The following is a 12,753-nucleotide window of genomic DNA, read 5'->3' as shown; positions in this document are numbered from 1 at the left end:
ACCTGTGTAGCCACTTTCTAGGAGCTATGAATTTGGATCCCAAGATCCCTCTGTTCAGCAACAGTGTTAAGGATCTTGCCTTTAACAGTGCACTGTCTCCTTGCATTTTCCCTACCAAGGTGTAGCACCTCATATTTATGTGGGTTAAGTTCCATCTACCATTTCTCTGCCCATATCTGCAACTGATCTATATCGTGCTGTATTCTTTGCCAGTCTTCTACACTAGCCACAACCCCATCAATCTTGATGTAATCTGCAAACTTACTAACCTACCCTTCTACATTTTCTTCCAAACATCACAAACAACAGAAGTCCCAGCACAGATCCCTGTGAACACCACTAATTACAGACCTCCTGCTCAAATAAGTCCCTTCAACCTCTACCCTCTGTCTTCTATCCAGAAGCCAGTTCTGAATTTAAGCAAATAATTTTCCATGGACCCCATGCATCTTAATCTTCTGGATCAGCCTCCTGTGAGGGACTTTGTTGAACACCCTACTAAGATCCATGTAGACAATAGCCGTTGCCCTACTCTCATCAATCTCTCTCATCACCTTGTCAAAAAATTCAATCAAGTTTCTAAGAGACAACCTACCCCTCACAAAGCCATGCTGGCTCTCCTTAATTAGGCCATGAGTTTCCAAAAGCTCATATACCCTATCCCTAAATTTTTTCTCCAGCAGTTTCCCTACAACTGATATGAGACTCACCGGTCTATTGTTCCCACAATTTTGTCTTGTTTTCTTCCTAAATAGGTGTACAACATTAGCCACTTGCCAGTCCTCCAGAACCTCATCTGTGGCTAAGAATCACACAAATATACTGGTCAAGGGCTCAGTAATTTCATCTCCTGCCTCCTTCAATAACTTGGGGACTTATCCACCATAATGCTCAATAGGAGGCTCAACACTTCCTCCTCCATGACCTCAAAATTCCTCAGCATACTTATACCCTCAGCACAGCTCTAATGGTCCTCCATATCGATTTCCTTGCTAAATACTGGTGCAAAGTACTCATTAAGTACCTCACTCACATCCTCCACATCCTAGCAAATGATCCCCCTTTATCTTGAGTGGTCCCACCCTTTCCCTAGTTATCCTTTTGTTCACAATATATGTATGCAGTGCCTTGGGATTCACCTTAATCCTTGCTGAGGACTTTTCATGATCCCTCATGGGTTTCCTAATATCCATCTTTGGTTTTTTTCTGGTTTTCTTATAGTCCTCCTGTACTTCGTTAGATCCTAAAATCTGAAGCTTTATATACGTTTCCTTTTTCTTCTTGACTAAACTCATTACCTTTCTGGACATCTAAGGTTCTCTTATCTTCCCATCCCTGTCCTTCCTTCCCTCAGGAACACAGTTTTCCTGTACACTGTGCAATTGATCTTTAAACACCCTCCACATGTCTGATATGGATTTGCCTGAGAAATGTGTTCCCAATTAAGTCTTTTTTGTTTTTGCCTAATGCCCTCGTAATTTTCCCTACTCCAATTTAAAACTCTCCCACAAGGACCATACCTATTGTTATCTATAGCTATCCTGAAAGTTAAGAGTTGTGGTCGCTGTTCCATAAATGTTCACCGACTGAAATGTCAGTCACCTGGCCAAGCTCATTACCCAACACCAGGTCCAGCACAGCCCTTCCTCTCATTGGACCATCCACATATCGATTTCAGAAGCCTTCCTGGATACACTTAACAGATTCTGCCCTGTCTAAACCCCTTGAACTAAGAAGGTTCCAAATTATATTAGAGAAGTTGAAATCCCCATGGCAACAACCCTATTACTCTCACACATTTCCTTAACCTGATTGGATATCTGTTCCTCAAAGTCTTGGTGGCTGCAGGGGTTTCTGAAGTACAAACCTGATTGCACTCTTCCTATTCCAGAGCTGGACTTCAGTGGACTCAGCGTCTGACCCCTCCGTTATGTCTCCCCTGAGTGCGGGTGGCTGTGATATTGTCCCTGATTACTCCACCCTCCACCCCACCTTTTACCTCCTCTATCTTTTAGAAAACGTCAAAAACTCGATACATTAATCAGCCTTTCCTGCCCCTCTCTCAACCAAGTTTTGCTAATGGCTGCAACATCATTAATTCCGTGTACTGATCCATGCTCTAAGTTTGTTATCCTTACCCATAACACTCCTTGCATTAAAATGTACACATTAAAACTATACAACCATCATATCTGTTACTTTGATTTTGCTTTTTGATACTTTACCTTCCAGTCTGATCCCTTACTGACCTGGAACAAAGTGCCAGAGGAAGTGATAGAGGGAGGTGCAAATATAATGTTTAAAAGATGTTTGGACAGGTGCATGGAAAGGAAAGTTTTACAGCAGGGGTTTCTAACCTGGGGTCCATGGACTCCTTCTTACTAGTATTGGTGAGTGGCATAAAAAAGTTGGGGACACCTGGTTTTGAGTGATATGGGGCAATGCAGACAAATTGAACTTGCTCAGACAGACATCTTGGTCAGCATGCATGAGCTGTTTTGAAAAGCTTGCTTCTTTGTCATGAATAGCTTGGGGACTGCACGATTAAGTAATTGGGTCAAGATTCATTAATTAAGGTGAACAGTTGGTGTAGGTAGAGCTACAAAACAAGATGCGGGCAAAGTTTATGCAGTGTCTGGGCCCTCCCAGCTGATTATTAGTACGTAGTGAAAATGGTAATGAAGGGACTGTTTACCGAAGTACCTGTTATCACTGGGGTTAGCATTTTGCTGGCTACTTATGAGATATCATTCTCTATAAGTGAGATATTACCCTCCTAAATTAGCCTGATGCAAAATAAAAACAAACTGCAGGACAAACAATGGGTCAGACAGCATCTCGGGAGGGAATGGACAGTTACCCTTCACCTGGCTGGGTTCCTCCAGCAGTTTGTCTTTTGGTCTGGTTTCCAGCATCTACAGATTCTTGCATCCCTGTGAAGCTAGGCTGATATTGGACGGTGAATCCTCAATAGCATCCACCTCACCCTTTTCTCCCTGATTCCCTTCAGGACTTGACTCTGGGCCCCTGGTATTGGGTAATCTTGCTTTCTCCTTCAACTTTAGCTGCAGCTTGCAAGGAAGGGCAGTGGGCAGTATGTTATGGTGAAGACAATGAACCTGCTCGGTCATGTAACACAGGGACTCCCTGGACTAATAAATGCAACAGGACCTCATCTTGAGAAGATCAATGAAGTTTTCTACTACTATCCTGATATCTTTTGGCTTTTGTCATAGCTTCACTCAGCTGGTATAGATGCAGCACAAACTGTTGTGTGTAGACATGGGATTAGAGAGTTGCCTTGATGCCAAGGGTCCATTCACCAGGCAGTATTGCCTCTGAAAATGTTTGGCAATGGGAAATACCCCAGGAAATATGACATTCACAGTCAGTAAATTCTTTTTAAGACCTATGATAAGTGAAAGCAATTCTGTTGGTGAACCCTTAGGGGTGCATTAGCATCGTTAGTTGTTACCTGCACACATGGAAGTCACAATGCTGGTAAATCTTAACTGGCGGATCCCTGAGATACTACCTCTCCTCACTGAAGTCAAAAGGGATGAAATTCCTTAATTCCTTAATGAGGAGAACCCGGGTAACTGTTCTGAAGATGTGAAAAGCAGCAAACAGAAATATGGCATGGATCTACTGGTACCAGTTGGATGATCCAATGGCTAGAAAGTTGAGAGCCATCTTGATCTACACGAAGTGAATAATCTGAATAATAAAGGGCATAGCTGAGATTGTCCCACAAAATGTCTCACATCTCCCTTTTTACTGCCTTGTGAAAACTTTAGCTTGAGAATACATTGCTCAGGTTCGGGGACAAACTGTTTCTTGGAATCCTGCCCTAAGTGCCCCTTTCTGAATGTCCTGGCATGCTTTTACCCAAATATTCTTAGAGATAGGATCTATAGGCATTTGGAGAATCATGGTCTGATCAGGGACAGTCAGCATGGTTTTGTGAAGGGCAGATCGTGTCTAACAAGACTGATAGAGTTCTTTGAGGAGGTGACCAGGCATATAGATAAGGGTAGTGCAGTGGATGTGATCTATATGGATTTTAGTAAGGCATTTGACAAGGTTCCACACAGTAGGCTTATTCAGGAAGTTAGAAGGCATGAGACCCAGGGACGTTTGGCCAGGTGGATTCAGAATTGGCTTGCCTGCAGAAGGCAGAGGGTGGTGGTGGAGGGAGTACATTCAGATTGGAGGATTGTGACTAGTGGTGTCCCACAAGGATCTGCTCTGGGACCTCTACCTTTCGTGATTTTTATTAACGACCTGGATGTGGGCGTAGAAGGGTGGGTTGGCAAGTTTGCAGACAACACAAAGGTTGGTGGTGTTGTAGATGGTATAGAGGATTGTCAAAGATTGCAGAGAGACATTGATAGGATGCAGAAGTGGGCTGAGAAGTGGCAGATGGAGTTCAACCCGGAGAAGTGTGAGGTGGTACACTTTGGAAGGACAAACTCCAAGGCAGAGTACAAAGTAAGTGGCAGGATACTTGGCAGTGTGGAGGAGCAGAGGGATCTCGGGGTACATGTCCACAGATCCCTGAAAGTTGCCTCACAGGTGGATAGGGTAGTTAAGAAAGCTTATGGGGTGTTAGCTTTCATAAGTCAAGGGATAGAGTTTAAAAGTCGCGATGTAATGATGCAGCTCTATAAAACTCTGGTTAGGCCACACTTGGAGTACTGTGTCCAGTTCTGGTCACCTCACTATAGGAAGGATGTGGAAGCATTGGAAAGGGTACAGTGGAGATTTACCAGGATGCTGCCTGGTTTAGAAAGTATGCATTATGATCAGAGATTAAGGAAGCTAAAGCTTTACTCTTTGGAGAGAAGGAGGATGAGAGGAGACATGATAGAGGTGTACAAGATAATAAGAGGAATAGATAGAGTGGATAGCCAGCGCCTCTTCCCCAGGGCACCACTGCTCAATACAAGAGGACATGGCTTTAAGGTAAGGGGTGGGAAGTTCAAGGGGGATATTAGAGGAAGGTTTTTTACTCAGAGTGTGGTTGGTGCATGGAATGCACTGCCTGAGTCAGTGGTGGAGGCAGATACACTAGTGAAGTTTAAGAGACTACTAGACAGATATATGGAGGAATCTAAGGTGGGGGCTTATATGGGAGGCAGGGTTTGAGGGTCGGCACAACATTGTGGGCCAAAGGGCCTGTACTGTGCGGTACTATACTATGTTCTATGTTCTATGTACATATCTAATGGTATGATCTTGCCAGTGATGTTGTCATTGAGGTACCATAGAATGAGAGGCTCAGCACCTAATTACCGAAACCCCTCTCTGTAAGGTTAGGTACACTCTGTGGACTCTGGAGGTTGCACAGTGTTTTGAAACTGCTTGGTCAGCAGAATGTCCTTTTAAGTTGGAAATATAATGTGAGCATTTCACACTGTACTCCCAATTCTCCTGAGCGGGTTTCATGACAGTTCTTGCTTATTTATTTATTTATTGACGTACAATGTGGAGTCGGCCCTTCTGGCCCTTTGAGCTGCACTCTCCAGCAATCCTCCAATTTAATCCTAGCCTAATCACGGGACAGTCTTAGGGAGAACATACATGCTCTTACAGGTACCGGCAGAGATTGAACTCAGCTCACCAGGACTGTAAAGCGATGTGCTAACCATTATGCTACCGTGCCGCCTCTTGTCTGAAGCTTTTGGCTCCAGTTTATGTTGATGCTGCTCAAACAAGCTTTCTGTGATGCCTGGGATCATTAGGTTTGGAAAATAGCAGGCATGGGAGCATGATTCAAATCTGGAAGTGCCCCATCCAATTTTGAGGAGTGATTAGTGTAATTTCAACAGGAAACAATAACAAATTCAATTTATTTCTGAATAAAATTGATCTGGCATTGCGCCAAAAAAAAAAAACGAGCACAACTTAATCTAAATTCTCGATCCAGGCTTTTTGTTCCTCATCAAGAATGATGATAACCAAAATTAAAAACCCAGTAATACGTTGTATGTTTTCTTTGAAAAAAGGTACTAACCAATCTCAATTGGTTTCAATAAATTATAATTAGAACATAGAAGAGCTCTGAGTTGTTGTTAATCGTTCTCTTTCAGTTTTAAAATATTGCACTAAATTTCCAGGACTAGTGGAAAGTGTAAACTGATAATTGTAAATTTGGAGACCAGTTATATTTGATCAACAGTGAATACTGTTATCTGTTTATCTGTGGAATTCTCTGCCCAATGAAGCAATGGAGGCTACCTCTGTAAATATATATAAGACAAGGTTGGATAGATTTTTGCACAGTAAGGGAATTAAGGGTTATGGGGAAAAGGCCGGTAGGTGGAGATGAGTCCATAGCCAGATCAGCCATGATCTTATTGGATAGCGGAGCAGTCTCAATGGACTAGAGGCGTACTCCTGCTCCTATTTATTATGTTCTTATGTAATGGCAATCACAAGGCTCTGTTTAGTCAAGCTGACTAAGAAGAGCTCAATTGCTTCATTGTTATACCTTTCTCAGACTTATGCAGATAATGGAATTTATCGGGGATGGATCCATGACCTCCATTTCACATCTGTGGCATTGTTTAATCATTTTAGTGGCCATACAGCAAGGCAAAACATCTCTTCTAGTGAAGATACTCCTCAATCTGGATTGCATATAGAACAAGACTTGTAGTTGTGATGATGATTCAATTTTACATTTTGGATTGGGCACTGAAAGCATTCTGTTTCAATGTAAATATTGAGCTGGGATTTCAAGATTCCAGAGTAAATTTGTAAATGAGGATCACACCATTTCTGATTGTTGGAAGAGCAACAAGGGGATACATTTAGAATAGAAAGATTTGTTTAGACCTCATGTATAGAATGGGTTCCTGAGGTTGTCATAACTGAGGGAGGTATTGGCGATAAGCGGTGTGAGTCTCACATCTCCTCTGACAACAAGTCCAGCTCCTGGCCTTCACTCGTGGCTTAGCTACTGAGCCTGGCAGAACCATTTCTACTGACAGGAGAAGGGGCAAAGGCAGGTTACTGGCCTTAAAACCAGTCACTTTGGACAGAGGAGGCTTGTCAGTCTTGGTTATCAACTCCTCTAGGAGAAGGAAAACTCAGATCTCAAACCTCTGCTGTCTTTCGGCTATACCCACTCATAGGGAAGGCTTTTGGAGTATACTCTGAGGAAAACACCAGAGCTGGAATCCCTAAGGCTGTCCTACGTTGAGTTCAATGCTGACTGGCAATTCCCACAATGCCACTGATGCCAAACTGCATCACTTTCTACTGTCCCCTTGGATTCATCAGATGCGTGGAGAGGGGAATCGTAACCGCAAAATACTCTGCAGATGCTGGGGTCAAAGCAACACGCACAACACGCTGGAGGAACTCAGCAGGTCGGGCAGCATCTGTGGAAACAAACAGTCAACGTTTGGGTCTTGGCCCGAAACGTTGACTGTTTGTTTCCACGGATGCTGCCCGGCCTGCTGAGTTCCTCCAGCGCGTTGTGCATGTTGCGTGGAGAGGGGAGTCTGCCGTGTGGGCAACAGCTTGCTCTCCATATCGTAATGCCCTGGCTTGTGTTTCATGTAAACAGCAGCATGGTCGACCTGACCAATGGACAGCCTCAAGTTGTGTAGAACCAGATCACTCCAATGGACCCCAAGCACTCACCTAAACTTTTACAAAGAGTTTTGTATGGAGCTCGAGGACCTGTTGAATCTGTTGGAAGAATGTCTCTGTTTAGTGCTGAATCACAAATTCATGGTATATGTTGCTTTGACATTGGCAGAGAAAGAGGCTCTAATTTCCTCACTATACAACTTCCAACTTGGGGCCATCAGAAATTTGCATTAGATCAGTCAACTGATTGTGTAATCATCTCTTTGATCAGTCTTTCAAAAGCTCATGACATGATTCAGAGTCACTGGATTGTCCAGCATTATTGGACCAAATGATGCTCATGCAGTGTTGTTATTCCTAGTTGTAGAATACACCTTCTGGTGCTACTTGGACAAGTCTTCTGTGATGAACCCAGGGTCATAGGGGGTTTCGGGTCTTTAATCATCAGACAACCTCGACCGGTCGACCCAGCCGGGGGTGATCAGCCCCTGACTTGTGTCCAAGTGGTGCACTAATCCACGGATCCCCCCCTCTGGATCCACAGCCACCGCGAGGCCTTTTCAGCAGCCTCCAGAATGTTCTCAGTGGCTCTTCTGTACTGCAGTCCTTTAACTCCAAGGAGTTTTAGAGTCCGCTGTAATGAATGGCCAGCAAAGCCCCGGAACCCAACTTCGACTGGCTCACAGCGAGCTCTCCAGCCACTGCTCCAGTATTCTGCAACAAGATCTGTGCATCTAGCCCTCTTGCACTCGTTGGCCTTTTCAATCCAGTCTTCCCAGGGGACAGTAAGTTCCAGCAGGACTACTTGCTTTGTAGACTCCGATATTAACACTATATCCGGGCGGAACGGAGTGGCTGCAATGTTCTCTGGGAACCTGAGCTGCCTCCCTAGGTCTGCTTGGAGCTGTCAGTCTCGTGCAGTGGCAAGAAGCCCTCCCGAGGAGCTAGGCCGATGTTGAGTCTTCTCCCCCGCTCTAATAAAGGTGATGGACTGTTTGTGAGTGTGCTGATTTTTGCTGTCTTGAATCGCTGTGCTGATTGCATCTGCCATAGACCTTAGGATTTGGTTATGGCGCCAGCGGGTTCGCCCTTCCCCTAATGCCTTGGGCAGCAACTTAGGATATGTTCCAAAGTGCCCTTCTTCTGGCACAGTTGGCATGCTGGAGTGTTTGCCATGCCCCACCTGTGCAGGTTGGCCGGGTTTGGGAGAACGTCATGGACTGATTGGATGAGAAACTTGATGTGCAATGGTTCGGCTCTCCAGAGCTCTGTCCAGGTGAACTTGCGAGGTTCCGCATGCTCCCATCTAGTCCAGGCGCCTTGTTTGTACATGCCGGCCATCTTGCTGTATCGTTCTTCCTCCACTCCTGCTCGTATCTCCTTCCAAACCAGTTGACGCTTCTCCTTTCCACGGGTTTTGTCGTAGCGTGGTTTGGGAAAACAGTCCAGTCTCGCCCGCCCCACCGCCACAGTGCCCACCAAGATGTTGTGCTGCAGCCGTGCCTCTGCTCTGTCGACAGCTTCCTGTGCCTGCCACTTCCTTCCGGTCTTTACGCGGATTCCTGCTGAAGCGACTTTAACATCAGAGGAGTCTCGGTACATCATAACCTCCCTGGCTCGAGTGACTTTGAACTCCTCTGATAGGCCGCTGACGGGGAGCTGCAGCTTGGCGGAACACCCATACAGGACAATGCAGCTCAAGGTCCGGGGGAGACCCAATGACGTCTGGAGAAACTGACTGATGGTCTTCTCCAGAGCCTCCACTGCTGACATTGGCACCTCGTAGACTAGAAGGGGCCAGAGTAGCCTTGGCAGGACTCCGTGTTGGTATATCCAGGCTTTGAATTTTCCTGGAAGCCCCGATTTGTCAATCACGGTGAGCCAAGTTATCAAGTCTCTCCTGGTTTGTTGAAGGGCGGCTGTGTCCTTCAGGGAACTGTCGAAGATCTTGCCCAGGACCTTGACTGGTTTTCCTGTCACCGTTGGAATCTGGATCCCTCCCAGGGTAAAGCGGAACCAGTTGGCCACTCTTCCCTTCTTCAGGACCAGAGACCTGGACTTGGCTGGTTTAAAGCTCATCCTTGCCCATGAGATGAGCCATTCCAGCCCTTGAAGGAGCCATCTGCACCCAGGGACGGATGTTGTCATCACCACCAGGTCATCCATGAATGCTCTTATGGGGGGCTGCCGAGTACCAGATCTAGACTTGGGGCCTCTACATTCCACCTCCACTGACTTGACATTCATGTTCATGGCCAATGAGAAGAGTGACACCGAGATTGTGCAGCCAGTGATTATGCCCTTCTCCAGCCGATGCCAGGCAGATGTTACTGACCCTGAGGACACTCTCAACCTAAAGTCGCTGTAATAGTCCAGAATGAGGTTTTGGATCATCTCTGGAACATGGTGTCTTAGTGCTATTTCAAAGAGCTTGTGTGGGGTGGATCTATAGGCGTTGGTTAGGCCTAGCCAGAGTGCTGCAAGGTCTCCTCTGTTCTCCCTTGCCTCCCGGATCAGCTGGGTCACCACTCCTGTGTGCTCTAGGCATCCAGGTACTCCAGGGACTCCCCCTTTCTGTACTGAGGTGTCTATGTATCCATTCTTCAAGAGGAACTCAGTTAAATGTTGGGCCACAATCTTGAAGAAGATCTTTCCTTCAACGCTGAGCAGCGAGATAATATAAAACTGATCGATGTTGCTTGAATCCTCCTCTTTTGGTATCCAGACACCCTCCGCGTGCCTCCACTGAGCAGCGACCTTTCCTCTCTGCCGGAACACCTTTTATGATCTTCCAGAGTCGCACAAGGAGCCTTGGGCACTGCTTGTAGACTTTGTAAGACACTTCGCTGGGGCCAGGGGCAGAACTTGCACTTGCTGCTTTGACTGCTTCTTTGACCTCCTTCAGGGGGGGTTCACAGATGTCGAATTGGGTCACCGGTTCTGGAGGTGTCACCAGTGCCTCATATAGGCCGAGGTCCTGCTCTCTTGAGCTGTCACTGAAAGTGATACTGAGATGGAGGTGGCTACTTTGTTTCTGTCCTAGTATCCCCTTGGTGAAGCCGAAGGGATTGGTAATGAAAGCACTGTGCTTTTGGGCCCTCTCCTTGCCCTTCCTTCGGTGCCACTCAGCCCGCCTGAGTGTGATGAGCCTCCTCATGATATCTGTGAGGTCTGACAGGGCAGTCTTCTCCTCCTCCTTGGCCAGCTTAAATTGATGCTTCAGAGATTTGAGTTCTTGTCTCAGCTGACTGATCTTCAGTTCTTGCCGGTTTGGTCTCGCTGGATTACCTGTTCCATTCTTTTCCTTGATGCCAAACCGTTCTGAGCTTATGCTCATTATGAGGGTGCACATAGTCCAGAGCCTATGGTCAGCATTGTCCTTCGATATCGCCTCCAGAATCTTGTCTACATCCTCATCCAACTGGAGCTACTCCTTGTTAGCAGCAGGCCACTTCGCCTGATGCTTTTTTGACTTCCTGCTCACTGGGGGGACTAGTGTTGCTTGGAGGTTCCAGGCACTGTGAGGTAACTTCAGCCAGGCTCCTCCTCCGTCTGACCAGCTTCTGTAGTCAGCACCACAGAGCTTGTAGTAGTAGAAACGTAGAAACATAGAGAATAGGTGCAGGAGTAGGCCATTCGGCCCTTCGAGCCTGCACTGCCATTCAGTATGATCATGGCTGATCATCCAACTCAGAACCCTGTACCTGCCTTCCCTCCATACTCCCTGATCCCTTTAGCCACAAGGGCCATATCTAACTCCCTCTTAAATATAGCCAATGAACTGGCCTCAACTGTTTCCTGTGGCAGAGAATTCCACAGATTCACCACTCTCTGTGTGAAGAAGTTTTTCCTAATCTCGGTCCTAAAAGGCTTCCCCTTTATCCTCAAACTGTGACCCCTCATTCTGGACTTCCCCAATCTTCCTACATCTAGCCTGTCCAATCCCTTTAGAATTTTATATGTTTTAATAAGATCCCCCCCTCAATCTTCTAAATCCCAGAGAGTATAAGCCTAGCCGATCCAGTCTTTCATCATATGAAAGTCCTGCCATCCCAGGAGTCAATCTGGTGAACCTTCTTTGTACTCCCTCCATGGCAAGAATGTCTTTCCTCAGATTAGGGGACCAAAACTGCACACAATACTCCAGGTGTGGTCTCACCAAGGCCTTGTACAACTGCAGTAGTACCTCCCTGCTCCTGTACTTGAATCCTCTTGCTATGAATGCCAGCATACCATTTGCCTTTTTCACCGCCTGCTGTACCTGCATGCCCACTTTCAATGACTGGTGTACAATGACACCCAGGTCTCGTTGCACCTCCCCTTTTCCTAATCGGCCACCATTCAGATAATAATCTGTTTTCCTGTTCTTGCCACCAAAGTGGATAACCTCACATTTATCCACATTAAATTGTACCTGCCATGAATTTGCCCACTAACCTAACCTATCCAAGTCACCCTGCATCCTCTTAGCATCCTCCTCACAGCTAACACTGCTGCCCAGCTTCGTGTCATCCGCAGACTTGGAGATGCTGCATTTAATTCCCTCATCTAAGTCATTAATATACATTGTAAACAACTGGGGTCCCAGCACTGAGCCTTGAGGTACCCCACTCGTCACTGCCTAGCTACTGCTCCTGTGAGTTGCTTCACTTGTTCCCTCCTCAAGCAGGCCATCTTTGTCTGGTGGATCTTCAGACCTGATGGCAGGAACATTGACTCCTCTAACTTCCGCTAGTGCCCCACCTCCCCCTCGTACCCCATCCATTATTTATTTATATACACACATTCTTTCTCTCTCTCTCCTTTTTCTCCCTCTGTCCCTCTGACTATACCCCTTGCTCATCCTCTGGGTTTCCCCCCCTCCCCCTTTTCCTTCTCCCTTAGCCTTCTGTCCCATGATCCTCTCATATCCCTTTTGCCAATCACCTGTCCCGCTCTTGGCTCCATCCCTCCCCCTCCTGTCTTCTCCTATCATTTTGGATTTCTCCCTCCCCCTCCCACTTTCAAATCTCTTACTAACTCTTCCTTCAGTTAGTCCTGACGAAGGGTCTCGGCCTGAAACGTCGACTGTACCTCTTCCTAGAGATGCTGCCTGGCCTGCTGCGTTCACCAGCAACTTTTATGTGTGTTGCTTGAATTTCCCGCATCTGC

The 12,753-nt window shown here is 46.3% G+C and overlaps 1 pseudogene; it reads right to left on the bottom strand.

Moving 5' to 3' along the window:
- Positions 1-8,046: 8,046 nt before the first annotated feature.
- Positions 8,047-11,050, bottom strand: LOC140206280 (uncharacterized; annotated as a pseudogene).
- Between the last annotated feature and the right edge of the window lie 1,703 nt (positions 11,051-12,753).

The sequence above is a fragment of the Mobula birostris genome, chromosome 12, assembly GCF_030028105.1.
Source record: "Mobula birostris isolate sMobBir1 chromosome 12, sMobBir1.hap1, whole genome shotgun sequence".
NCBI lineage: Eukaryota > Metazoa > Chordata > Chondrichthyes > Myliobatiformes > Myliobatidae > Mobula > Mobula birostris.
The sequence above is the reverse complement of the archived record's forward strand: the minus strand, read 5'-3'. Positions and strand labels throughout refer to the sequence as shown.